Consider the following 10,317-nt stretch of genomic DNA (forward strand, 5'->3'; position numbering starts at 1 on the left):
TACCGCAGAGATGGACGTAGTACGAACTTCGGCCAACAGATGCCACTGTTAACCGCGCTTTTTAGTTGCTACTTGCGACTCTTAGTTGCGACTTGTCACTGAAATCGCAAAAAGCAGTGCTAAATTCGACCAATAGATGGCTCACGTCTTTGAATGTGAAATACTATTTGCGACTGCTAACTGTGACTGAAATCGCAGTTAGATTCTGTAAAGTTGCTACTGTGATATCTGTGACTTCTCAGTCACTGTGATTTCTAACATACGCGATTTCCTGCCCACCACTAATACATACGAGGTTGACAGTCTTAAAAGTCCTGGGATTACAACTTGATAGTAAATTCAGTTGGGAGGAGCACACCACAGAACTGCAGAAAGGCCTTAACAAATCTGTATTTGAGTGTTAGCAGACATAGGCAACATAAAAATGAAAAAGCTTGCGTACTTTCATTCCATAATGTCGTATGGGATAATATTTTGGGGTAAATCTTGAAGTCAAACAAAAGTTTTCAAGGTCCAAAAGCGTGTAATACGTATTATTTGTGGAGTAAATTCACGGACCTCCTGCAGAAACCTCTTCAAAGAACTGGGTTTACTAACTACTGCTGCTCAGTATATTTACTTCTTAATGAAATTTGTCGTAAATAATATATCTCTTTTTCCAACAAACAACTCAGTTCATACATACAATACCAGGAACAAAAATGATCTGCACAAGGACTTAAAAGCACTTACTTTAGTTCAAAAAGGGGTCCACTACTCAGGAACACTCATCTTCAATAATTTGCCAGGAAACATAAAAAATTTAGTTAGAAATAAAGATCAGTTTAAAAGGAGCCTGAAAGACTTAGTACTGGCCAACTCCTACTCCATTGGCGAAATTTGTAATAGAAACAAATGATGTATTGTATTTATTCATACTATTAGTATTGTTATTTCAGCTTTAAAAAAATCGACATGTTCCACATCCACGAGGATCTTCTCAGCACGGATCTATGGAACGAAAAACTAATCTAATCTGGGTTAAGCCGTGGGTTTTACGACGACACGATAAAAGCATTCAACAAAACTTGTTACGTGACCTTGCAGTGGAAGACGTCAAGTCGTACATCAATTACTTAAGAATGGATGAGCATACATTTCTGTATGTGCTCAGTGAAGTGTATCCTCATATCACAAATCACAATATTCACTTAAGAACTGCTACATCTTCAGAAGACAGGCTCACTATAACACTCCAATTCCTTGCTACTGGAGAGGGTTATGTTAGGTCTGGTCAGGTCACGTCTCCAATCTTCTTAATCTATTTTTGTATTCAGAGTGCCTCACGTTGTAAAGCGGCTCATCAGCTTCAGACATCTCTATTAATTTTGTAGTTGTCGGCACACACCAATTGTGTTTACCGGCAATGGTTATAAAAACAATACAGACTAGTGGTGGGCAGGAAATCGCGTATCTGTTAGAAATCACAGTGACTGAGAAGTCACAGATATCACAGTAGCAACTTTACAGAATCTAACTGCGATTTCAGTCACAGTTAGCAGTCGCAAGTAGTATTTCACATTGAAAGACGTGAGCCATCTATTGGTCGAATTTAGCACTGCTTTCTGCGATTTCCGTGACAAGTCGCAACTAAGAGTCGCAAGTAGCAACTAGAAAGCGCGGTTAACAGTGCCACCTGTGGGTCAAAGTTCGTACTACGTCCATCTCTGCGGTACGCTATGGAGTCTAACTGCGATTTCCGTGACAAGTCGCAACTAAGAGTCGCAAGTAGCAACTAAAAAGCGCGGTTAACAGTGCCATCTGTGGGTCAAAGTTCGTACTACGTCCATCTCTGCGATACGCTATGGAGTCTAACTGCGATTTCCGTGACAAGTCGCAACTAAGAGTCACAAGTAGCAACTAAAAAGCGCAGTTAGCACTGCCATCTGTTGAGCAAAGTTCATACTACGCTATTCGCTACCGAGTCAAACTGCGATTTCTGTGACAAATCGCAACTAAGAGTCGCAAGTAGCAACTAAAAAGCGCAGTTAACATACTTCTCCTAGTGTCATCTGTTGACCGACGTATGTACGTTATGAGAGCCTTGTGCCTCACGAGATCGATGTGCTGTGTGTGCATGTGAAGGGTTTATTTCAATAGTGGTACAAGTCCATTTTTGTTAATTTTGAGATATAGAGTCGTAAAGTTAAATGAGTGCTGAAAAATCTGCAGTTGAGATACCAGAAATATTCACCATATGGCTTCTTGCTAGAGATGAGCCTTTATTTATGTTTGTTTGGATCACTAATTTCAGAAGCATTATAGACAGAAAAATGTAGGTAATGGACTTGTACCACTATTGAAATAAGCTCTTCATATTATATGACGACATGCACATTCAGCATCAGTTATGGTTGGTCAAATACTGCTGTGACTCTGAATGTATAATATTAATAAGAAGCGACATTGCCTTTTTCTCCTGAAAATATCGAGTAACGTAACAAATGTGTTTGATTCTGCTTCCAATATGACAGTTTTCGTTAATACAGACATCTGTATAAGTGTAGAGAAATGAAAACAGTCATATGAATGCCTCACAGTTCAAGACTCGGGAGAAAAGTTTTACACCTGGTGTTCTACATGGCAACTTCACACACAAGAACTTTTTACCGAGACTACTACCACCTACATAAGTAAGCTTTTCCTGTGTCACTTTCAAGTAATGCACTTAAGCTATTCCTGATTTAACTGGAAGATCTGTACTTCCCACTTTCATATCAACAGCCTCAAAATGCATATTGTAGACTTCGGAATATGTTACAGGTCAGTGTCACACCAAGATTGTGGAGAAAGGGGGGGGGGGGCGGCATGTCACTCTCCAACAAGTGTTTACCAATAAATAAGTGGCGGAAAATTACGGGTATAGGACGGCTTAACATGTGGAAAATGAGATTTTTATTATTCACTCAATGTATTTAACATTTATTATTCCTTTAAAATCGCACAACAACTTCAATAAAACACTTTAATCAGTCATACACTTATTTCATAATTATTTCACTTTTAAACTGCAAATCCTCTAAGAGCTGTCTTGAATCTTCACGATTCTCTCTCAACAGCCTTGATGTGGATAGATATGTACAGCAACCAGTAATCAGTCAGAACTGCGTCTGCAAAAACACAAGGATTATTAAACAATTTTTGCTGTCACTAATTACTAGCAATATAATTGACAGAGTAGATTGCTAATATTTGCTATATCACATTTGCTAATATTTGCTATATCACATTCGCAAGAACGATCTCACTGAAGTAATTAAGTCCATCAAAACGCTTAGAAACTAACCTGTCGTCTGACGAAAACGGTCTAAAGACTGGCAATTTCTTCAGATCTGTTGACAATGATATTTTGAATTATCACTTTACTGAGTGACTGAAATGTAGTTCAGGTACCTATGAACATAACAATATGTTAGAATTCATTTTCTAAACACGAACTATTACGGTACTGTGCGGCTACTTACATATTAATTACACTATTAATATTTTCACAGTTGTTTCTTTAATACAAAATTAAAGCCAACGGAAGAATAAACGTAAAACATACTTACCAATGACAGGTTTGTTGAGATGCAATTTTCTGTGTGGACAGATGTAACTTTTTCATACGGTGGTACGTCGCAGCAATCGCAGGAGTCACAGAAATCGCAGAAGTAGCAGAAGTCACAGAAATCGCAGAAGTAGCAGAAATCGCAGAAGTAGCAGAAATCGCGGAAGTAGCAGAAGTAGCAGTGGCGGAGGGATACGCGACTTAGGTTCCTTAACTGCGACTCTTAACTGCGACAAATCACAGTTAAGAATAACAGATACTGAAAAGTAGCATTCACAGAAATCACTGATATCGGAAAATCGCAGTTTAGCCCATCACTAATACAGACGACAGAACGCTGCAGCGATGCTAGCGCTCCATGTGGTAACATGTCACATTGCAGTGAACAGAAGACAAGCGGTTTCTTTGATAAAAACAACGAGTTTTTCGTTGAATAAAAAATACAGCGAGGCCCTAGATTTGATCAAATATTGGACGACATTTGACAAAGTCACTATTACACTATCAAATATCTTTGACAAAGTTATTGGACAAAGAAATTTGATAGTGTAATACCGGCCACTCAGTATATTTGCTTCTTTATGAAATTTGTCGTAAATAATATATCTCTTTTTCCAACAAACAACTCAGTTCATACATACAATACCAGGAACAAAACTGAACTGCACAAGGACTTAAAAGCACTTACTTTAGTTCAAAAAGGGGTCCACTACTCAGGAACACTCATCTTCAATAATTTGCCAGGAAACATAAAAAATTTAGTTACCACATCCAGTTGAAGGCACTGAGAGTATTATCTTCGAAGACGAAATTTTTGGCGGGCAGAAAGATCTGTGGTTGTTATTGTTTTCGTCCAGGAGGTAGATGCCGCATGGAACTTCTGTAGTAACTCAGTAATAGGCTTTGTGGTATTGTGAATTCTAAGAGACAAGAAACGGAACGCAAAATTGTTGGAGAGAAAACAGGAAACGTAATATACATTCGCATTCTGGGAGGCAAACAAGCTGATGGGTTAAAATGATTGTCGTGAGTATCGTATTTTCCTATAGAATATAAATGTATATGATTTATTTAATACTATGGCGTATGTACTCAAGCTGTACGTGTAGTGTTGTACTCATGAACCTTATAAACGGCAGATTTAGCTCCATAGCTGTATTGTATGCAACATAGTACTGTTGTAGTGGCTGTTGGAAGGCTTCTTCAAATGTAACTGTCGTTTAAACATGTTGAGATGTTAATTAATGGAGTTGTTGGACTTTATTTTTAGTCACTGAAGAATATAGCCGTGAAACTCGCTAAAAACAGGAAGAGAAATGCAGCAAAACTGGAGATACTGTGGGAAATTCGCATTCGCAAAATAAGATGCTGAAATAGCAGGTAAGGGTTCATATGAATGTCTCGCCTGACATTCAGAAAATTCTTAAATCAAATCAGTGTCTAGTAAATTCACTCTTCATTATTAATCATAAGGACCATTAGGGGTAAATGGTTTAGAATGTAAGTGTTTGAATGGACAATTTTTAGATCTTAGCTGCGCTGCTTGGAAAGAAAATGCTGTAGGATAGATTGAATAAAAGTATTCTGTTTGTGGGCCAGTACAGTGAGAAAGATATCCTAAGTGCAAAGCAGGCAATGCTGGCCTTTTTGGGTTGTACCAAAAAGATGCGAACTCTGAACAAATGTTCCAACTGTAAGTTTCATTCTTGATAATTTAGTCCTGTTTTCTTGCCAATTGGCAGTCATTACCACATCACTGTTTCCTACCTGAGGCTAACTTGAGGTTATTCGCACAAGGTCAAGTGCTGATGCTACACCCCTCTGCTTTGACCTCTAATGTCATGGTGTGCCTTGAGGTTTTGAGTGTGTGTGTGTGTGTGTGTGTGTGTGTGTGTGTGTGTGTGTGTTTGGTGGCTCTCTGTTGTGCTGTATGTTTGTTAGTGAGTAGTTTGACATGAATTGAATGTTTCATGTTGGTACTGAAAGAATTTGTGCTGGCTTTCTGGTGAGTTACTTTGAATTTGCATATTTGAGCTGATGGATTCATTTTTATGTTTGGAAATATTAGTGCCGTGTGTTTCTTGTGGTCAGAGATTTAATTTATTTTTCTTTTTTATTTTTTCCTTCTGTGGTGAAGAAGATATAGTTATGTATGAGTAGCTCATTGCTTGTTGCAATGGGCGAAGTTGTTTGTGTATACTGAAATTGGTGGTGGTGAAGGTTTTCATGAAATTTCGGGATTTCCTTGTTAGTCTTCAGTAATTGTTGGAATGTTATTGCTAGGTATCATGGGTACTGATGTACCATCATTGTTTAGGATACATTTCTGATAGTAGTCATGTGAACATGGTTTGGTTTGTTGTACTGAGAACTTTGGTTTAGGTAGAGTAAGTGAAAGTGTATCTAGGGCTTTGTTTGAGGTATGTGGGTGAAGTGAAATTTGCAACACCATGTTTTAGAGTGGTTGGTTCGTGGTATTGAGGGCTTTGTTGGAGCTATGTAGGTCAAGTGACAATTGTGTTGAGTTTTTGGTTCTGTATGGGTTACTGGTATTGAGGTCTATGTTAGAGATCATGTGTGATTTACAACATCAATAGTTTTCATTTTTATTAAATTTTGAGGATTTTGTCTGCTTGATTTTTGGATGAATACTTGTTTTGCATTGATGTCATTATTCTTAATGTCGTTTATTTAGTTTGTCCTCTTCATTTGGTTGTCCTGTTAGTTTCATTCTATTGCTGGAGTTAAATACTTGACATGCTATTTATGTTTGTTCGCAAGTCTGATGAGTGATGTTGTGGGCCACCATATTGTGTGTGAAATAGTGTACACCATGTTGATGACATTACTGGTCAAAACAGGCAGGTGGAGTCTTGACTTTACACCAATCTACCTTTTATAATTGAGAAGTAGATCACTTTATATAAACTGATTTTGTTCTTTGGATATTGTTTGTGTGTGTTTTGATTAGTTACAAATAATGCTGTGTTCCAAGGACCATTGGTCTGTTTCTATCAAAATGGTGTTGATTACTTTGGATTTACGCTCTGTCTTTGTTTATGGCTACATACTGGCTATTTACAGATTACCAGCTAGCTTATTGGCTGAAAAGTAATGATAATGAACATATTGGTCTGTCACTGCTCATGTTACTGTTACAGAATGTTTACATCTACTTTTAAGTAGCACAAGCAATCGTTGTAGTCCTTTTATACCACATGGTTTTTGTTAAGTATCCATCTTTAGAGCAGAAGTTGCCAGAAGAAGCAATTTCAGTTCCGATTTAAATTTTTGTGGAGGTTTACAGAAGCCAGTTGTCTTTGATTTTATTCTTCAGTTTCTTTTTACCATGACTGGTTTTAAATTAACAAGTGATTTATGATCAGATGGTTCATATTTATTGCATATTTGCAGCATTCTTGTGTAGTTATGGCAAGAGAACGAAACATATACGCACCGAATGTGGTTAGAAATATATACAGTTCACACCTGGCCACAGCTGCACAACTCCAACAAAGCTGCAAACATGCAATAAATATGTACCATCTGATGATAGTGATTCAAAACTGGTCTTGGTAAATAAAGATTGAAAAATAATACAAAAGGTGGCTGATGGTAATTTATGGAAAGTTTTGAATTTTTTTTTTTAGAAGCTCTCAGATTATATTAGTGGGGCAGTAATAAAAATCTTTTGTGGCTATTGTTGAGTGCTTTTGTGATTCTTTGGCAAACTTAGTGATAAACAATTATTATGTTTTCTTCTAAATTTTTATTAAAATAACCTCTTGGTTAACAGACAGCTTTGGTGGCGCAGGGTCGTTCGTTACATACATCATTCCGCATACATAGAATGAGCAAGAGTTGCACATGCAATGGAAATAAAGCAAAACATACATTCAGATTACTTTTATTGTTGTCATTGTCAGCAGTGGTGGGAAGTAAATTAGTGGGATAGTGGATAGGGCAACAGTTAGCTCTCGCCTTCTTGTGCATTGTACTGTAGCTGAGAAAGCTGTGGTGCCTAAAAAATCAGTCATTATAGCAGGCACATAGGTGTCAAGAAAGAATGGCTGTTGGCTGACTCTTAACCACTGCCACAATCACAGAGTTATTTTAATCAAGGCATAGTGTGGTTGTGAAAAAATCAGTTCAAGCTGAAATTTGATCTGCACTATCAATACAAGACAGAAATATAACTTTCGTGTAAACTTTGCATCCTTAACTAGGATTTAACAAAGTTGTGTACTTTGGTATGAAGATATCTGAGAAGCTCCCATCTTACATACAACAAGTAATTAGATATCTCAGTAAATTCAAAGGAAAATTGAAAACATATCTCATTAGTGACTCCTTCCACTGATTATCTTAGTGCAAGGATTTGTTTCCTTCTTTAGATGGATGGCAGGTAGTGTGTTGTAAACTGTCCTATGGAATTACATATTTAGGTTACTGTTTTCCTCAAAAAAATATTTGATTAATGAAGTAAATATTAAGTTTCTTATAAGCTACCTAATATAACTGAAGTAGCAGCAGCTTTCTTTCAAATTCACTAGAACATGTTTAACTGGCATAAACAGAACTAGCATTCAGCAGTATTGTGATCGTTTCTTGTTAATATAGTGTACAGCTTAAGCAATGTTTGGTTGTCTTTTGTTAATGTTTACCTTCACTTGCTTCCTGTAAGTTCACCTTCTTGGTGGCAGAGTAGAAGAAATTTCTATTCCTGTTCAGCTTCTTGGTGGGATGTAGAGAATATGATGAATGAGTAGAATAAATTTCTATTCTTTTGAAATTGCGATGGTTTATTTATGTCGAGCCACGTTAGTAAATGTATATAATTCGAAGGTGCTATTAGAATGCTTAATGCCTTGAACATGCACCTACATAATGACTGTCAGTAAATCCATAGCATCACTACCTTCAGCTGCCCAGTTGCAAAGTGAATGCAATACATGATCAGATTAGCTGATTATAAGTTCCATCATTTAACAACTTAATATGTGCTCAAATGTAGGAGTTTTTACTGCTAGGTACTTCATTTGAGATTGGTTTGCACCTCATTGGTGACAGGGTGGTGTATTCTACATACAAAATTCATGTTACTGATCAGTACATACTTAATTCTTTTCTAATTTGACATGTTGTGATGTTATTCTAATTTGACATCTAGAGATGTTATTCTACTTATGTTTGTTCTTTCCATCACTGCCAGATTCTATCAAAAAATATTCAATAATTCATTCAATATATCTTTGATTTATTTTCAGAAGCACATTGCAAATCCAGTACCACAACAGAGTGACTACAGGATTGCACAACCAAACGTTCTCTGCCATCACCCTATATTTTCTGGGATGGTTACTAGGGATAGGCAACAGCCAGTACCCAAGATCATTATTTTTATTTTACCGTCTGTGCCAAATTAATGTGTGTGATAATATATTAATGTTACGTCATTGTCTGTAGTAGTATGATAGATACACTTTAAGAAAATGAAATGGTTTACATTCCGCTGTGAAAACCCACTGTCATAAAATGTTTATTGATGTGGATGACAGTTGTATCTCTTGTCTTGGAGTTACTGTTGCAATGAATGTGATTTTTTAGTATGACATGTTAAAAACAACTGCAATAAAATAAATTTGTTGTATTGACCCATTTTATATGTGTGTTGTTGACAATCCCTGCTCCCATCCCCACCCAGAGAAAGTAATTACAGAATCAAGAATCATTGCATAATGTGTGTGAGTTCAATGTGAAAAGTATGAAATTAAAATATTTTGTGATTGGTTCTGCATGGAATATTGAATGTTTTGTTGTAATATATTCAATTATTCAAAATTTATTCACTTACTGTGAACCATTGGACATAAGCTGTATTAAGTATATTAGTGACATGTGAAAATTTCTGCCAGACTGCAGCTTGAGCCTCATCGAAGATTCACTGTGTCTAGGTTTAGAATAAGGTATAATGAACCCATTATAACACATTCTACAGTGATGCACAGCTTCTTATTTGGCATGTATTTAGTTCTTTTTCTTTGATTCCTTCCACACATCACCTCTCCTCTGCTTGTAACTTTAGATTGATCAGACTGTGAGAGTACATAATGGGCTATGAAAATAACACTTATTTACAAGTGTTTCTTCTAGATATGTTCAGTTTGGTTTGACCTTTGGGTGTGACATGTTCTTGAAGAAATAAAACAAGTATTAACAGTTTTGACCAGTGCTTGATTTATAAAAAAGAAGAGGTACCAGTACTGTGACTTACCAGAGGTATTGGTATGGCATACCATCACAAATCGAGCACTGGTTATAACAACAAAAGCAGTTGTTTGGTTTAAAATAGTGTTGCCAGTAAATGTACCTGGATTGCTTTGTCTTCTCACAGCAATGAGAAAGGCAGATTTATATTGGACGGTATTATGAAAGGGATAGTTGTTACCCACCATATAATGGAGTCACTGATTCGCAGATAGCCACAATGAAAAGCGTATGGCTTCTGAATAAAGCAAATTACAGATTTCTCTTAAAAGAACACATACAGTGTTGGCATTAGCAAAATCAGTTAAACTGATAGATAATGAATTTTACTGAAACATCACCTAAATAGGAATTTTGGTGCTTTATGTAAATGTGGTACATCTACTACCAGCAAAATGTGGAATGTTTCCTTCCATTATATAAATAAGAAAGTTATGTACAGAGTAGATTTATTGCAAATG

General features: G+C 36.6%; 1 long non-coding RNA gene across 1 annotated transcript; it reads left to right on the forward strand.

The window, feature by feature from the left end:
* Positions 1-4,281: 4,281 nt before the first annotated feature.
* LOC124800471 lies at positions 4,282-9,207 on the forward strand. The gene is made up of 3 exons (XR_007017106.1): positions 4,282-4,615; positions 4,860-4,969; positions 8,857-9,207. It is a non-coding gene; the product is annotated as an uncharacterized LOC124800471 (long non-coding RNA).
* Positions 9,208-10,317: the final 1,110 nt, after the last annotated feature.

The sequence above is a fragment of the Schistocerca piceifrons genome, chromosome 1 (assembly GCF_021461385.2).
Source record: "Schistocerca piceifrons isolate TAMUIC-IGC-003096 chromosome 1, iqSchPice1.1, whole genome shotgun sequence".
NCBI lineage: Eukaryota > Metazoa > Arthropoda > Insecta > Orthoptera > Acrididae > Schistocerca > Schistocerca piceifrons.